The sequence below is a fragment of the Mustela lutreola genome, chromosome 4 (assembly GCF_030435805.1).
Source record: "Mustela lutreola isolate mMusLut2 chromosome 4, mMusLut2.pri, whole genome shotgun sequence".
In the NCBI taxonomy this organism is placed as follows: Eukaryota; Metazoa; Chordata; class Mammalia; order Carnivora; family Mustelidae; genus Mustela; species Mustela lutreola.
The window spans coordinates 154,118,569-154,131,018 of record NC_081293.1 but is presented as its reverse complement, the minus strand read 5'-3'; the positions used below and the strand labels follow the sequence as shown (position 1 = coordinate 154,131,018).

Genomic DNA, 12,450 nt, shown 5'->3' with positions numbered 1-12,450 from the left:
CAGTATCAAAGACTCAGTACAATTAATACTGATTCTACACTACACATAACAATGATGACACTTGCATAAAAAATCTTGCACAAAAATCTCTGTGATGGGAAAACCGGGGAAAGATTTTTGCTAACCAAATTAATCTATTTTACTTCACAAACCAATAAAGTCTCTACAGGGCAAGACGGCAGTTAGTCTCTGCTCATATTTTACCTATTAAGAAAGCCTTTACTGCTAGAAGATCTAGGACAACATGCTTTCACAATGTTTCTTTTGCTGAAATGTTTGAATACTAAGGCAAATTTTTTAAGAATTTCAAAGTAATAAACACTTCAGAAAATACCCATATTTCTTCTTGTGTCTTCTCTGCTTCTGTTCAAGTACTGCTTTACTGAAACAATATACTGAACATCTCATCAGAGACTATCAATGGTGAACCTGGAAGCCACTAGGCTGGTAGAATACCAGCCTGGTTGTCTGTCAGCCTCTCCCCAACCTGAGCTCTGCCAGGATTCCAAGGAAAGCAGAGTGCATTCAGGAGCAATCCTCCTACACCTCTGTACTAACAAAATGGCTTAATTACCAGCAGCCCTATTTCATAGAAGGATTTAACTGTCACTACCATGCCAAAGTCTTCAATAAAATGAAGAAGTAGCCCTTACTTACAAACACTGAGAACTCTGGCTAAAATAAATGAAGAGTTTTATTACTTTCTTTGAATCGTCTGAGCTAATTTCAGCTCAGAGGGACGTCATGTGCTAATAAGGTCACTGGTGATAATCTCTTTTCAAGTCAATGCCTTCATAAAGAAGGAAAAAATAACGGATTGATTCCAGTTTTCAAAACCTGTTTACTAATGGTTATACCAGTTAAGAAAAACTATAGCTAAATCAATGAAACCAACCTGAAGCAGATACAACTACCAAAACTGAGCCAAGTGAATGAGGAATATTTTTCTACGAAGAAAATGATTTAGGTTTCTCTAGGAAAACATTTAGTAAGAAGAAAATAAGGCTAGCTTAGAATGAGTTGCCAATGTTATAATTAAAAGTAATTTAAGAATGAAACTTTCTCTCAGAACTTAACATGTTTCTTAAACTGTAATTATGTTTTAAGCAGTGAAGTTTAAACTTTTGTTTAACCTCACCTACACAATGTTTCAAAAATCCACAATCCTACCTTACACTTTTACCTCACTGAAATTTTAAGTAGAAAAATAGGAGGAAGGTATGCGTGCGTGCGTGCGTGCGTGTGTGTGTGTATGCTTACAAATGCTATCAAAAAGGACTAAAAACTACAGTTAATGGTATTTATTCATGAGGGATACATGTAAAGACTAACTTTTAAGCTGTTTGCCAGTACATATAAACACATTTTCATTTCAAATAAACATATTGACATAAAATTTCATTTTTAAAGCTTCCCCCCAAAATTCAGGTTTTTAAAAAAACATGCTTCATCAGACTTTAAATATATTCAAGAGTATAAATCGTAAGTATACTATAAATCTGTGATCCTACTAACCTTTTCTCTCTCCAACACTCCAACCTTTTAAAAAATTTCAGTGCAATTATGACTACAGAAATGTTTTCCAAGTACTTCCACTCTCACTATTAGGTTTAAACTTTTTTAAAAATTAAATTCCAGGGCGCCTGGGTGGCTCAGTGGGTTAAGCCTCTGCTGTGACTCAGGTCATGATCTCACGGTTGTGGGATCGAGTCCCAAACTAGGCTCTCTGCTCAGCGGAGAGCCTGCTTCCCCCTCTCTCTCTACCTGCCTCTCCGCCTACTTGTGATTTCTCTCTGTGTGTGTCAAATAAATAAATAATATCTTTTTTAAAAAAAATTAAATTCCAATATATCTTCTAGTCATAAAAAGTTAACAAGGGTAAATGTAATCTCAATGTAATTACCACATGAATCAACCCATTTTAAATAGTAAAACAAAATCTCCCATATAATCCTGTTTCACTACTCACACAGATAAAGAAATAAAATGAAAAGATGGATAAGATAAAAATGAAATAATGGATAAGATGAAAATGAAAAGATGGATAAACATAAATGTGCTGAGATTCACTGAAACTGGCAATTTATCAAGATGATTCAGACATTTATACACTATCCATGTGTGTGTACACATGCGCGCGCGCGCGCACACACACACACACACACACGACACAAACAGCCCACTGGGGAAGTAATATACAAAGCCACTGCATCACCTTGTGGTAATGCTTGGTAAGTGTAGCTTCACTAACACCCTAAGAATAAACTGCACCTCAGGTGAAGAAGAAATATAGCCCCACACACACACAAAGGGAAGTGGAAGCAGCTGTACTATACCAAATTTTGCTTCCCATTCTCTAAAGCACAGCTCCAGAAACATGAGTACATTAAGATGCAAGCCAAGGCTAAGCAAAAATTTTCCACTCAAGAATTAAAGAACCAAAGACATTCAGCTGAGAAACAGTCTGAAATGCATATACATGATGCCTGCAGTGCCCTCTTCCATGTTTACTACTAATTTCCCCAAAGGCCCAACATGTCTAGAGTTCCTTTGCATGTACTACATTGTAAGCTTTACACAATAAAATCTTTAATCTAAAATCCCCATTTTGTTATTTGGGGGATTCATCTATCTAGAGAAAAGAAAATAATGTGCAGCTGGCACTTAGTTAAGTAACTAAAATAAATGGGGTAGGGGGCACGAGGAAGGTGGAAGGTGGAAGCATGCTGTCTTTATTTCTTCCTCCAGGAACATTTTCAAGCCCAAAACTGGCTTTTGTGGTAGTAGTTTTTCAGTGGCTTCCGATACTCAATTTCAATGGACCAGCCCAAAAATTTAAGTCTTAGTTAACTAAACAAGAAAATATATATACTAATTTTGTTCAGTGTATGTGACTCTGGTGATTTTTTTTTTTCTTTCAAAGTCCTTATAAAGTCAAAGATAACTAATCATAAGAAATATCCTGATGTCCAAGATTTGCTTTAAAAACTCCCAGGGGGGTGCTTGGGTGGCTCAGCCGTTAAGCAGCTGCCTTAGGCTCAGGTCATGAACCCAGCCCCACACATCAGGCTTCCTTTGGTGGGGAGCCTGCTTCTCCCTCTCCCACTCCCCCTGCTTGTGTTCCCTCTCTAGCTAGATCTCTGTCAAATAAATAAATTAAATAAGTAACTCCTGGGGAAAAATGTACTGGGAGAAGTAATAAAACAAGATTAGTAAAATGGTAGTTCCTTTTACTATTTGTTCTCCTTGTGTGTATGTATGTAAGTAAAGTTAGTAATAAAATCTCCATGTATGACATACCATAATAGGAACACATTACATATAGTGGATGGCAAACTTAGCAAGAAGTTTTTTTTAAATCTTCAGTTAAAAGTACATGAACTTTTAGAATTATCTCTAAACTTCGGTCCCATAAGACACACGAATATCTGAAGGAAAAACTGTTAGACATTCTAATGGTTTTCAATTATTCATACTTTAACTCAAAGACTATCAGCTGGTTTATAGAGCAGAAAAATGTTATCTGCAGGGCGCCTGGGTGGCTCGGGTTAATCCTCTGCGTTAGGCTCAGGTCAGGATCTTAGAGTCCCGGCATCAGGCTCTCTGCTCGGCAGGGCGCCTGCTTCCTCCTCTCTCTGTCTCCACCTGCCTCTCTGCCTACTTGTGATCTCTGTCTGGCAAATAAATAAATAAATAATCTTTTTTAAAAAAATGTTATCTGCAATCCTTCTGGGAGGCAGAGGCAAAGCCAACAATCTGTTAATTTGCACTCTTAAATACATCCGTATCTCTAGAATTCTTCACAACTGAGTGCCTCGACACTCTACCCCAGTGTTACTTATACTTTTACTCTATAGATTCTTTTAAATGGTTTCTCAAAAGCTGTAACTTGGCCCATACAAAGAGGGAATTTTTCTCTTTTTGTAGGGGTTTATTTGGGCCAAAATATATTTTTAAAAGCCAGAGAAGCCAAAATTTTAATTAGTGTCAAAATTCCATAAGGATAAAATCCAATAAACTTCGCATATGTATTCCCCAAATATTCCCCCAAAGAAGTACTCGAGCATCGTTAGGACATTTCATAGTTAACATTAAATGGCTGCAGTCATTACCATAAATAGAGGTGCGCAACTTAAGAATGTGATGAGGAGAGAACAAAAACTACGTTAGGATGTCCTCTGAAGCTGCAAAAAAAAAAAAAAAAGTAAAAAATAAAAGACCTAACAAGTCATTTCTCACGTTATCAAGTAATTTTTCCCAAGAGATGGAGCCTACTCTTGATAACAACAAAAAAAAAGGCTTGGCCTCAGCCCCTTCTCTATACCTGAATTGTGCCTTGAGGGACAATCAGCCCACTCTTCTATTAACAGGTTATTCAAAAATCTCTTCAGACGCTTTGGAACTGAGCACCAAAATTATAATTAGCGCTCAGTCTGTAGAAATTTTACAATAAACATAAAGCAGAGTTGAAAAATTAAACTTTCCCATCTAAATCCTCGTCATAACAGCAATTCGTAACTAAACTGTGATGCTTAAAACGTAATATAGGAAGAAAGTCATCTGCCACAGTGTTTTCCAAACAAAATTATAGAAAAGATAATCTAGTGCATCAACAGTCACACACAACCCCACCCCCACCCAGCCCAAGCAAAAATTGCCCGAGGCGATGAGCGAGGGTCGGGACTAGCCCACAACTGCCGACCGGCGGCTGCTGGGTGTGGAGTAGGAGAGTTGTGAAATCAAGAAAAGTTGCCTAAGCAAAGACGACGTTGACTCTTAAGATCCCTCCAAACACTACGCACAGGAGCCGTCTACAAAAACCAAGAAAAGCGTCAGCTAGACCTGTAGCCCAGGTGAAATACGCGAACCGGCCTCAACAGCTAACTCCGCCCCCGGCCCCCAAACGTGGGCGGCGCACTGAGTCCCCGCCTCTTTCTCCACTGGCGACACAAACCAAAACACCTGGGTTTCACCCCACCCGGGCTAACCCAAACCTCGGACTCGACCTGTTTTCCCAAGCGCCCACGCCGGCAGCACACACAGTGCCCTCAAAACACACCCCAGAATTGGACCTCCGGCAAGACAGGTCCTTCTTCAGGGGTCCCCCGCGTCACTCGCCCCCGCCAAAGTGCCCAAGTTCCACACGGCTCCCCCAAACAGCGAAGGGCCTATCCCGGGGCCTCCCCGCCGGGTGGGGCGGCCACCCGCTGTTTTCCCCAGCCTTACTCCCCACCTTAGTTGCCCACACCCCCGTCACAATCGTAGTCCAAGAGGAAAAGTTTGTCCTCGAGAAGGAAAGCATCGTCATTTGGGTGCATCGTCACCAGAGATCATTCCCGAGACCGGCCAGGCCCCTACACTCTAACCGCTGAGAAGCGTATCACGAACCCCCAAAGAGCTCCAGCTGGAGACTGCCCCGCAAAAGGTGCTGCGGTTGGCTGGGGAAGGCGCTTACCCTGCGGAGAACTCCGGGACAGACCGAACGTTAGAAAGTCTTCCGAGCTTGCGCCGCCATCAGCCGCCGAACCCCTTCCGCCACCACAACCTCCCTCCACCGACCAGCTCCACCTCCCCTCAGAGCCAAAAAGCCGGCGTTCCGTCACTTCCGGCTTCGGGACCACCCCTTCCGTCGCCGTTGCCGCAGTCACCGTGCGGGGTGGGCCGGGCCTATCCCGGAAAGCACAGCCTCTGCCCCTGCGGCTTTTCACCTTCCCGGCCGGCGGAGCGGATAAAGTCCGGGCCGGCGTTTTAAACTCTTTGGCCTCGCGGTCTTTTGTCTCAGTCCTAGCCAAGCAGGGTCCGTTTGGGTTTACATTTTTCATTTTTTATTTTTTACTTTAACCGGAAAATTAGATAAGTTAGGTTGGAACGGTAGCCCAAAGATACATGGACTATTACCGTGTCATTGCCTGGATCTTAAAAACTAAGTGAATCCATTTATTTTATAGATCAAGAAGTAGGGAAACGGTAGAAGTAAAGGAGCGACCACATCCATAACCATGGATGCAACCCCTCACTCCCAAGGCTCTTTCCCAGCTCCTGGCCCAGGCCTGTTTTTGTTTGAGATTTTGTTCCCTCCATGGAAGACCTCCGTACTAGGAGCGTTTCAGATCCAGAGCTCTATGATTCTATTTGCTCTTGCTCCAGCGTGGCCTCTTTCTGCCCGCACTTGCTTTTTATTAGCTGTGTTCTTTTGTGTGAATTTTGTCCTATATTCTTTGTTCAACTATATTTTCTAATATCAATTTGGACTGTGACGTGTCTTACCTTCCTATAGTAGGCACTCAGATGGCATCCCGAGTTCACGGAAGCAAGTGTATTCTGTTCTAATGCATCATATTTCTGTTTTTCTATAAAACCCTTACAGGAAAAAAAAAAAACGCATATAGAATCTTCAATATCCCTAGTAGAGAAAGGATAATTAGATCACATTATCGCTCTAAATACAGAACATACACAATCTCATATACTTAGATTTTTACTTCCCCATAGTTAAGATTATCATCCTTTCGGTAATACAGATCCTGTGTTTGCTGATTTGTTTCCTGTATATTGAAATCTTTGAACTTTTTGTTCTGTATAGCATACTCGATGGTAGAATTTTAAAAGAACTTTAGAGCTCATTTACTACCAACCTCCTTATTTTACAGATGATGAAAATGGTACGATAATATCAGGAATCACTAATGTTACTATAGCAGTCTACATGTAGTGGGAATATCTGTGTCCATTAAGAAATGTAAATATAGTAGTGAACTTTATAAGCACAATTTTTCAGAAGTGTCATTCGGTATGTTTTAACCACGTTATTTACATGTAATAAATCTCCAATTGGGGGCGCCTGGGTGGCTCAGTGGGTTAAAGCCTCTGCCTTAGGCTCAGGTCATGATCCCAGGGTCCTGGGATCGAGCCCCGCATCAGGCTCTCTGCTCCTCGGAGAACCTGCTTCCTCCTCTCTCTCTGCCTGCCTCTCTGCCTACTTGTGATCTGTCTGTCAAATAAATAAATAAAATCTTTAAAAAAAAAAAATTAAAAAATAAAAAAAATAAAAAAAAAATCTCCAATTGCCACCAATTTTCAATTAATGAAATCAGAAAAACAATATGCTTAATAAAGCCATAATTGGAAAATATTTTGTTATTTTTGATAATATCTTGAATTTCAGACCTTATTTTTCACATCAAGGTATTTGTTTAGGAACTTTTACTTGCTTTAATCCATTTAGTATGATCCCTTGAATTTTTAGACAATGTTGCTCCCAGCAGGATAAATACCTTTCAGTATTTAATTGAATTTTTTAAAATTTGCCCTTTGTATGTATAGCAGTGTATTAGGGCCATGAAGGATATAGATCTACACATAGAACCTTTGGGCCAGATGGAATTCAGAATTAAGAATTTTTAGACTTTAGAAAAAGTATACTTAATGTTACATGATATCCCACGAGGTCTATAGCAGCACTTCATAATCAAGTTAACATTTTTTAAGAAACATTATGACTATTGCACTACTAAGTGGGATAAACAAAGCATACAGTCTTATTTCAGTTCAGATCAGGTTTTTCAGATAAGGTTTTGCCACTTTGTTACCATGGATTCAGGTCAAGCTTTACAGACAAATGAGTTCAGGTCAAGATAGGTTCTGCCACCAAGTGTTAAGAAAATATTTTATTTTCAAAGTTTTTTTGGATTTCAAAATAATGAATAAGGGATAGTAGACCTGTTCAAAGACCTATTGGCAAGTAAATCCCTCAGCATCCCATGCTATTTCTGGAACAATTACAATTCTAAGTAGTTTCCAGATAGTTGTACTAATCTATCACATACCATCTATCCCATATTTTGACTGAGCAAATACCTAAAAGACACCATTTCTCTATTAGAAGAGCTTAGGATAACAAAGCGAAGAAAATAAATGAATCTGTGAGGATATGGGTGACTATAAAATACACTATAAAAGTATAAAATAGGATATTCAGAGATGGGAGAACTCAGTATAGGCTTATGTGAGTAGTATACTTTTTCTGAAGGAGGTAGGCCTATTCAGTTAAAATTAAGTAGAGTTTTGATGAAGAGATGGAAGGAAGAAGACTCCCAGTCAGGATATAAGAGCTTGGGCAAAGGATTTTGGTAGGGAGAAGATCCTTAACAAAAAGTAATCCCCACCTGTGGAGTACACAGTACATGCCAAACACTGAGACTGCCAGCCCTCCTCACAGCAACACTTTAAGGTATCACCCCATTTTGCAGGAGAATGTGGGTTAAAGTTAAATACCTTCTTCTCCACTAAACATCTTCCTCTCCTTTCTAAGGTGTCAGTACATCCTTGGATGACATTAATATTAGAAGGCCACCGTGTTGGCCTTCTAATTTGTTGAACCCCCTCATCTCAAATAATGTCCTCCACTCCACTACATATACCGATTTCCATGCTCATACCTTGGACCTTGTCACCATCCATAACTACCTTACCTTTAAAATTAAGCATTCTGGGGGCACCTGGGTGGCTCAGTTGTTAAGCATCTGCCTTCAGTTCGGGTCATGATCGCAGGGTCCTGGGATTGAACCCTGCATCAGGCTCCCTGCTCAGTGGAGAGTCTGCTTCTCCCTCTCCCACTGCCCCTGCTTATATTCCCTCTCTTGCTGTCTCTCCCCATCAAACAAAAAAAATCTTAAAAAAAAAAAATTAAGCATTCTGCTCTTTGACAACAACCTTCTATTCTTCTAACTTCCTTATTCAAATGTGCCCACTATAACTATTTCTCAAACTCCTCAGGATCTCTAAACCATTCAGCTTTCTCCTTTTAATACTAACCTTATTATCCAACTCTGAGTCCATGGACTCTCATGTCATTAACATTATATCCAATACCCCATACAATTCTTTGATTTTCTATCTTGTAGATTAAGTGCAATGTCTTGGAACAATTATGTTACAGACTCTGTAATCGTCATATGCTTTACAACTAAAGGTTATGTCTGGGAATACTAAGCAAAAACTTTGACAATAGAACTAAATGTTTTGGGACTCAAATGTCAATTGATAGATGAATGAATGAGGAAGATGTGGCATACACACACACACACACACACACACACACACAGAGGGGGGGGGATATTACTCAGCCATCAAAAAGGGTGAGAGCTTGGGCGCCTGGGTGGCTCAGTGGGTTAAGCCGCTGCTTTCGGCTCAGGTCATGATCTCAGAGTCCTGGGATCGAGTCCCGCATCAGGCTCTCAGCGGGGAGCCTGCTTCCCTCTCTCTCTCTCTGCCTGCCTCTCTATCTACTTGTGATTTCTCTCTGTCAAATAAATAAATAAAATCTTTAAAAAAAAAAAAAAAAAGGTGAGAGCTTGACATTTGTGACAACATGGATGAACCTAGAGGATATTGTGCCAACTGAAATAAGCCAGAGAAAAACAAATAACATATGATTTTGCTTATAGGTGGAATCTTAAAAAACCTCACCAACAAAAGTAATAAGCAAAAAGAAACACACATAAATACAGAGAACAAATTGATGGTTGTCAAAGGAGCTTGGGTGGGAGAATGAACAAAATGGGTGAAAGGAAGTGGGAGATACAGTAATAGAGTGAATAAGTTGCCAGGATGAAAGGTACAGCATAAGGAATGTAGTCAATGGTACTGTAATAGATGTCTATGGTGACTGATGGTAGCAATGCTTATAAGCATAGCATAATGTATAAACTTGTCAAAGTTCACATACTATGTACTATGTACTATGTACTATGCCATATACCTAAAACTAATATAACATTGCATGTCAACTATATTTCAATAAATACATAACATACATACATATTTTAAAAAAACACACACACAACTTCAAAAATTAAGCTAAGCACCTAAAACTACCTTAGTGTTTTTTAGGTATAACATTATAACTTTTATAGCACTATCATTCTCAAAATTTCTTAACAATTATTTTGTAAATGATTATACTTAGAATTTATTTCTAGAAATGTAAAATCTTCAGAGTGTCTGTGTAACAAGTGAGGCTGAGAGATCAATTTATTGATAAAGTTTCATAAAAAATTATGTACAATGTGGCATGTACACATTGTCTTTCAATGAATAAAATAAAAGCATGTATCATAAAAAACTAACAATAAAAAATTAAATAAAATTGAATGTCTTGGGAAGTTTCTTGTACTATAAAGAGAAAAACTATTTAACTTACGATATTAAGAAATAGAGACTGCAGAGATTTATACTTTAGTAAGACCTTTGCCCCACCTGGCCCCTAACAGTGTTCTTTGTTCTTATGCAATTGAGAGGTCACTGGAATGTAAATACAGTCTCACCTCTCTTCCTTAGCTTACTGAGAGGAGTAAGACGAGCACGAGCACGGTACTTTGAATTCTTAAGATTCTTAGGTCAGGAATGTTTTTTCTCAGTGTTTTAAATTACATACCTTGGGGCACCTGGGTGGCTCAGTGGGTTAAAGCATCTGCCTTCAGCTCAGGTCACCATCCCAGGCTTCCGGGATCCAGTCCCACATAGGGAATCTCTCCTCAGCAGGGAGCCTGCATCCTCCACTCTCTCTCTACCTGCCTCTCTGCCTACTTGTGATCTGTGTCTGTCAAATAAATAAAATCTTAAAAAATAATAATAATAAAATAAGTTACATACCTTAATTTTTTGGATCACTTGCATATCAGTGGTAATTAAAGTTAATAAAAGTTATTTTTTTTAACTAATCTCTACTCCCAGCATGAGGTTCAAACTCACCACCTTGAGATCAAGAGTTGCATGCTCTACTGAGTCAGGCAGGTGTCCCAATAAAATTATTTTAAGAAAATGTTATTAAGATAATCTTCTGAACTTTTAAATTTTAATAAAAGCTGAATCAAAATTTTAGGTTGAAGGATGTTTTTATGTCTTCAGATCCCATCTCATCCCGCCTTCTCAGAAACTCTTCTCTCTTAAATTCAAACCTTCCATTTCCACTGGATCCTTCCCATTGTCTTTTCCACTGGCTCAAGTCTCTTCTATTTAATTTTTAAAATATTTCCCGGTTCCAGGGGTGCCTGGCTGGCTTTGTTGGTACAGCATGCTACTCTTGGTCTCAGGGTCATGAGTTCAGGCCCCATAATGGGTATAGAAATTATTTGAGAAAATAAAATCTTCACAAAAAAAAAAAAAATTCCCAACTCCATATTTCTCTTCAACTACTATTGCCTTTTGTCTTCACCTTCACAGCCAAACTTCTCATTATTAAAAAGAATTATCTACATTCTACTCCCCCATTTCCCACTCTCTTACCCCACTTCCTTCTGCATGCTGCCCCCATCACACCAAAACAGGTTGTATTAATACCATAATGTATATAATGTGCTCTCAATAGGCAAATCCATCTTCCTATCCATGCACATACCATGGATGCTAACCTGGTTTCTGACTACATCTCATGATTTGCCTGGGACTCAGGAGATCCGTGCAAAAGAATTTGAATTTTATCCAAATTGGGGAGTTTGATCATTCCTTGGGTTGATACCCATCCTACTCATAAAACACTGAAATATTTTTTAGGAGCTTATAATTAGGAGTGGGGGTAAAGAATTTGTAGATTACTGTCATGGCAGTAACCAGTCCTAAATTTGCCTTTTTTGCCTGCTTTGTGAAAATTCATCTAGGTCCCTTAAATTTAACGTTTTCTCTGCCAGCTGGCACAATTAAGTGTGGTCAGCAGAAAATGGAGTAAAGAACTGGAGTAGAGAAAAATTCTGATTCCTGGTCCCTGTCTGCTCATTCAACAGATTTCTGCAATGCACGTGACTTCTCCAGTGTCCAGCTAGTGCAGGTTTCCAAGTATCTACCTCCCGCAGTACAGGGGGTTTCTTAGTTGCTGATTCCACTGCATGGTAGCCAGCAGCCCCAGCACTCAGCCGCTTTACCCACAATGTCCCCTTCTAAGTAGTTTTGTGGCAGAGTGCCTGCTGTGTAGATAGTTCTCTATGAATACCTTTCTCTAAAACCCTGGAGGGCAGATTTCTAGCAAGATCCACATAGTGGCTCTCTAGCAAGTTCCAGAAGGTAGATTTCCAGAAAGTTCCACTAACTCAACAATTCGAGTACTACTACCACCACCACTACTACTACTACTTCTTATTTTTTAAGATGTTATTATTTATTTGAGAGAGAAAGTGGGGGAAGGGCAGAGGGTGAAGCAGATGCCCCACTGAGCCGGGAGCCCGATGTAGGACTCCATCCAGGACCCTGGGATCATGACCTGAGCCGAAGGCAGACACTTAACTGACTGAACCACCCAGGCACCCCTCAATTCAGGTACTTCAGTGATTCATAGTCATGACCTCTCCAAGGTCTAGAACCCTTGCTAGGCATGCGTCTCAGCCATGGGGATAATATCTGTTCCTTATATCTGCGATTCTTACAGTCTTTTGAGTTCCCTTTACTCCTTACTAGGCT

General features: G+C 39.7%; 1 protein-coding gene across 10 annotated transcripts in view; it reads right to left on the bottom strand.

Annotated features, from left to right (window-relative positions):
• The window catches only part of TAX1BP1 (Tax1 binding protein 1), a 79,788-nt gene extending 74,177 nt beyond the window's left edge, over positions 1 to 5,611 (bottom strand). For all 10 annotated transcript variants that reach the window (XM_059171438.1, XM_059171440.1, XM_059171444.1 and 7 more), the window contains exon 1: positions 5,456 to 5,611. The gene's annotated coding sequence lies outside the window, so the exon portion shown is untranslated. The remainder of the gene's footprint in view (positions 1 to 5,455) is intronic.
• Positions 5,612 to 12,450: the final 6,839 nt, after the last annotated feature.